Source organism: Cynoglossus semilaevis, chromosome 11, assembly GCF_000523025.1.
Source record: "Cynoglossus semilaevis isolate Cse_v1.0 chromosome 11, Cse_v1.0, whole genome shotgun sequence".
In the NCBI taxonomy this organism is placed as follows: Eukaryota; Metazoa; Chordata; class Actinopteri; order Pleuronectiformes; family Cynoglossidae; genus Cynoglossus; species Cynoglossus semilaevis.
Window position 1 is genome coordinate 1,886,391 of NC_024317.1, and position 6,000 is coordinate 1,892,390.

Below are 6,000 nucleotides of genomic sequence, written 5' to 3' on the forward strand. Positions count from 1 at the left end.
AGCCGGTTAAGACGCGGGGAGACACGGATCCCTGCTGCTCTGCTGAATCGGTGGTAAAAGGAAATACTTTTACCTTTCGGCGCCGGGGATTCCGTTTTGGTTTTACGTTTCACTTGCTGTAACGTTTCGGTGACTTGTTTGAAGGTAGGCGTCTCATTTAAGAATGAGAAGCTCTCTGACTTTCTGGACTTTTAAATTGTGACTTACGTTACGATGTTACGGTGTTTATACTTAAAATGATACAAGCGTTAGCTTAACTGCGTAGATCAGAGGTGTTTAATAGCAGAATATTCTTTAACCAATGGTGAAAACAATGTCGTTTTAATCCTTCTTTTTTTACAATGGTGAAAACAATGTCGTTTTAATCTTTTTTTTTAAAGACCGTTATACGATACTTCAGCTTTGTGGCTGGTCAGATTTCAAGATGTGCTTTTCTCTTCGTTGTGAATCCTGTTCGTTACATAAATTAACAAACGCCATTATTTATGCATAGCAACCATTTCATCTAAACTGAGGTTAAATATGAATATTATAGTAGTTTAATGTATTGTATTTGTAAGCAAATATAGAAGATATCCGTGTAATATGACGTGGTAGTAATTAAATAAAATTTAACCTTTTTTATGCAAACCAAAGGTAATTAATCATCAATTTATTATATTCATTATATTTTTAACTTTAACTTAGTTTTTTTAAAGAATTTAAAGTCTGAGCACAATTTCCATTGTTTGTTAACATATGTATAACCACCATACATTTATTGTAAGTGGCATTTGTGTGTTTAAAACAAGTGATTTAGAATAATAAGATTTTTGTTTCTTTATTTTATGTCACAAAAAGTTTTTTGAACCTAAACAAGTCTGGGTTTTTTTGCTTCCTGTCAAATATAAACAAATTTGAAAAATAAACAAAAAAGATTTTTAAACTATTAAAGTGTATATTCTACATTATGCTGAGCTGCACTTATAATGTGGTTTCTATGGAAACTGTCTATAAAGTAGCCAAGGAAGTAGCAGTCCGCCTGGAATGTGGTTTCTATGGAAACTGTCTATAGTTTCTAGTTGTCATGAGGTTGTGTTTCTGTGTACTGTAATTGTCTCTGTTTATCACTGTTTATATTTCATGCACACCTTTGACAACACCTCTGAGTGTGTGATCCTCCTGCACTGAGAAAAACCTCTGGGCCACCGGCTACATCCTGTTTGTAATTACAACCTGCATCGACTGTTTATTTTTGTGATTTGTTTTTACTTGATTAAATCATTTTAGCCACACACAGTGTGTGTATTTTGAACATTTGTGTTTTTTTTTTTTCCACTACGCGTCATTATTAAATAACATGAGAACCGAGCTGGAGCTTTGACGGTGTGTGTTTGAAAGTGTCGTACAGATTTGTTTGCATGCGAGTAATTGAGTCACAGTGGGAGTGAATAAAATGTACACTATGGTGGAGTTTGGATGAGAATGCTAAGCTCTTGTAAGAAGCCATAAAAGTGCCTTTTGTGGTCGGAGGACTGCACTGTGTTTACAGAACAAAAGGTGACGGGGTCTGGAATATACTTCAATAAAATGATCAAACTTGATTAAAAAAAAAGATTAAACTCTAAAGTGTTTATTTGAGGTTTCATTTTGTGACCGTGTGGTGTGTCTTCCAGTCAGTGGTGCTGAGGACACTGTCCACACGTCTGGCACACAGCCAGTCCACCTTTGAAAAGAACACCACGATCCCATTTACCATAAAGGTGACATAACAACGTCTGGACGTATGAACCTGAGCCACCGCGCGTCATTAACCAGCAGTGGAAAAAAAACACATCAGGGTCAGTTAATGAAACAAAGTGTATTTATCCTTTATTTCTTTTAAAAACAACACAGACACAAAGCAACTCTACATGTGTCATGAAATAAAATGCTAACTTTATTTTTTATTATTATTATTTTATGAATTTTTTTTATTATTATTATTATTTTATGTGATCATTTTCATTTCTTGTTGTTTTTACCAAAAACTTCACCTAAATGTTTTGCTGGAACCTCGTGCGGCCTGTGAAGATGAAGTGACCTGACCTGACCTGACCTGAACTGAACTGAACTGAACTGAACTGAACTGTATGAATAGATGTCTTTATTGACACATGCCCTGAGCTGCTGTGTCTTCCTTCCTGCCAGACCATGAACCATGAACATCTTGTTCTGTACTGACAACAGCAACGGTTGGGTGGAAACAACAGGTTCAATAAAAGTGAATTAAGTCTTTAAACTGTTTGTTCATGTAAATATATACTATATATATTTTAAAATATTAAAAATAGATTGGCTTCAAATCTTTATGCTCAGTTGTGGCTCCTTTTTTTAAAAATTTTTTTTTTTTGTGAAGTCACTTTATTTATATACAGTATAAATATCTTATAAAGCCTAAAAGCTGAACATGTTGAGTAAATACGGTGTGAATAACTGGAATCTAACAGGCAGTCGGCAGACTGAGTCGGACTGAACGAGTGTCTCGGTGTAACCAATAGCACGCGGCTGAGTTCATACAGGGATACAGGCTGCACAGTCATCAGGAAGTGAAACAGAACAGAATGTGCTGTACTAATCTGATTGAAAAACACTGCCCTGTGTCGCTGTGAAAAAAAAAGAAGAAGAAGAAGAAGGGATGTCTTATTTTAGCTGAAGGGAGAATCGTACGGTGGAGGTCGGGTGCAGGACAAAGACAACAACCGTGGTTTTAACTCTTGTATTGGTTGAATAAATAAAACACAATAAACAATGAGGTGGGACTAACGGAAACTGAGACACAAACACGTGCAGAGCAACTCAGATCAAGCTAAGCTACGTACTGCTGTTTTTGTTCCAGTCTTCAGTACATGAGGTTCCTTTGATCCTCGATCTCCTGACCAGCCAATCAAACTGCAGTGATTCTGATTCTTTGAACATTCCTAAGGAACTGTAACCGGGACGTCGTCAACACCAACAAATATTTCCATAAGATGTTTTTATGTGTTATTCTTGACCTGATTTAAGCTTTGTTACAGACCTGTGGTCACAACATCAACACTGCTGATGCTGAGGATTGCAACACAGTGTGGTGCAACTTTAAAGTACAAGAAAACAGTTCCTGTGCCAGGCGTTTCAAAGAACGTGCTGCAGAACTGGGAAGTGCGTGTAAACATTTGTCATCTACTACAAGTTGGCAAGTGTGAGATTCATCATACTGCAGTGGTTCACATACATGTCCTCTGTGTACTACCACACCCCATCCCCCAACACACACACACACACATGCAGTACATACTGTACATATCCAGTAGGTGGAGATTCAGAGTGGAATGTACCCCCCCCCCTCTCTGTCCCACTTTAGTAAAAAAAAAAAAATTGATGTATCTCTGTCCCACTTTAGTAAAAAAAAAATTGATGTCATTGATTTTAAGAATCCCATTTTATTCATTTTCTACTTTTTACCAATTTAGTTCAAAAGAAACATTTGATCACCTTACCACTAGAGAGAGCCCAAGTCCCATCCTCAGTCTGCTGACCAGAGTTTGAAAACCACAGCTGTCCTGGATTATTTCTGACACTGTCAAGTAATGCTTGAAAACGTTGGTAATTATTACACAGTAAAAAGTAGGTTTCATTACGTAACTACATGAAAACAGATGCTGACATTTCCATTTTCTCAGAATGGAATTGCATTTCCTGAAAAGAGTTATTAAAAACGTGAACTACAGCTCACGTGTAAACAGGAAGTCACTAACGGAATACAATTCAAATCAATTCATTAATTGTAATTAATTACAATGAAATGATGACGTGTCTGTCCAGTGTCCGTTCCAACCCTGACGTTTTTGCTGTTGTCGTTTTGAAGCGTTTGAAAAAAAATAAAATAATGAAATGTGTTCCAGATGTGTGGCTATTTCTGTCTCAGTGTTTTTGTCAGTTTATGCTACAGTTAATAATTGATTCACGTTAGCTGTAGTCCTAACTGTTCAACTATTATAACCACAGAGTTATCCAAGGCCTTAATGACTAGTGACTAGTGGCACCATTACATCATTACAGTCAGATAAACCGTACGCTGCTAAACTCTGAAGAGTTGTTTTCTTCTTCTTCTTTTGCCGACCCAAACCGAAACAACACACCAACCAGTGTAATAGCAGTCATTAGCCTCCATTAAAACATCTGGCATCCTTCACAAACGGGCAAATTAACCTCTAATTCATCTGTCAAGTTAAGTCGTTATTGTTAAAGGCTGAAACGTGTGGCCAATTTGCCTGATTACTATGATCACGACTCTCCGCTCGGATCTGGAATCAAAATCAAACACAACACTTACCTAAACATCATTCACCACAGCAATAAAAATCAAAAGCAACACTGCGTTGACTTGGAAAGTTGAACAAAAGCATTGACATTCATGAAGTGTCCGTTTCAACTGTTCCTCCTGTTTAATTTTGCAAAAAAAAACGTGTTCAGACAGATAACGTTCATGGTCAGGGAGGCACAGCGGCCTCAGAACGTTTCACCGGTCTGTTTAAACAGTGGCGTCTCAACAGGAAGTGAGCGCACGGTATCTCTTCACCCACCCGCACCCTGACAGTACATGGGGTCATTCGAGGTGTTGTCTCCCGTAAATAAACAACCCTCCCACGCCCCCAGCAGTGTTGTTTGAGGAGTGATTCTTATACAGATAAGACAGTTGCCTAAACATTTGCTCATCACTCATTTGTGAGTTCTGTAAATATTTAATTTCACTTTCAGAACCCGTCCTGCCTTCCAAGAACTTCATAAGTGAAAGTTGTTTTGTTTTTTTTTTGTTTTTTTTTTAATTGTTACCTAGCTTATGCAGCTTGAATACGCTACAATGATTCAATCACAAAGTAAAGATGAAGGGGAGAGGCGGCGGCGGGGGGGGGTTACTTTACTAATTGGATTATATATTACATATTACAGACTTCTGTCAAACCTTGTTGCTTTGTTGTGTAATACTTCAGTTTGATGTTGTTTGCTCTCGGGCTGGGAGGAACGCTGCGACAGACATTTACAGGAAGAATCATGTCTGAAGTACATGAAACGTGAAGACGGGAGAAGGAGATTGAGTTTTTTTCCTGCAGCTTTTATGATAAGGGTTAGTGATGTGCGTTAAGGAATTTATTTCTACAGTCTGTGGGACAAAGATTAAGTGAAATTAAGACTAATTTCACCTTCATTAGAAAACAGTGGATAACCTCGTTCCCGCAGCAGGGACGACGTGTCCTCTGTGGTTAGTGGCATAGGCTAAAGCATATTTGTGGTCAAAAGTAAAACTAGAGACAAAATTATACTTTCAACCACAGACTTGGAAACATAACAGAACATTATGGCATGTTATTATGGTAAAGACAGTATGCTTAAAAAAACCCTGTGTTTTTGTGTGCAGTATTTTTTTTCTCGTTGCACACATTCTTTTATTGCTCATATATGGTGTTTACTGTATGTAGGCTAATGTATTTATAAATATATATCCATATGTATTTTATAGCATGTACAATATAATTACAGCAGCAACATGATTTGCTTCTTTCAGCTGGCCACTGTATACAAGAAGACACCGAATGTCCTGATTCTAATAGGAATAAGATCTCCTTGTGTACCACTAGAGGGAGGCCAAGTGCCACCAGTGGTGCTCAAACCATGCTTTGGGAGCCATTGCCTTTAAAAAGAAACGCCGTGGTTGTGTGTAAAATACTAAGTGCAATGTTGATGTCAGGGCAAAACGGTGCTTAGAAAACGTAGAGCTACAGTTATGACGTCACAGGATTGATGCTACTCAAGGTAAACACCAGTTACGGTCCATAATTCACACCACGCCTTCAGCCTAACCTGTTATAAACTTCACTTCACTTCATACTCACCAGTTAGTGTCATCTCAAACACCAGCGCACAACCGGGTTGGAAGATAAACTGTCGTTGAGTCATGGAAAGGTAGTTGTTCTCCTCCCGGACAGTAGGTGGCGGTGTGAA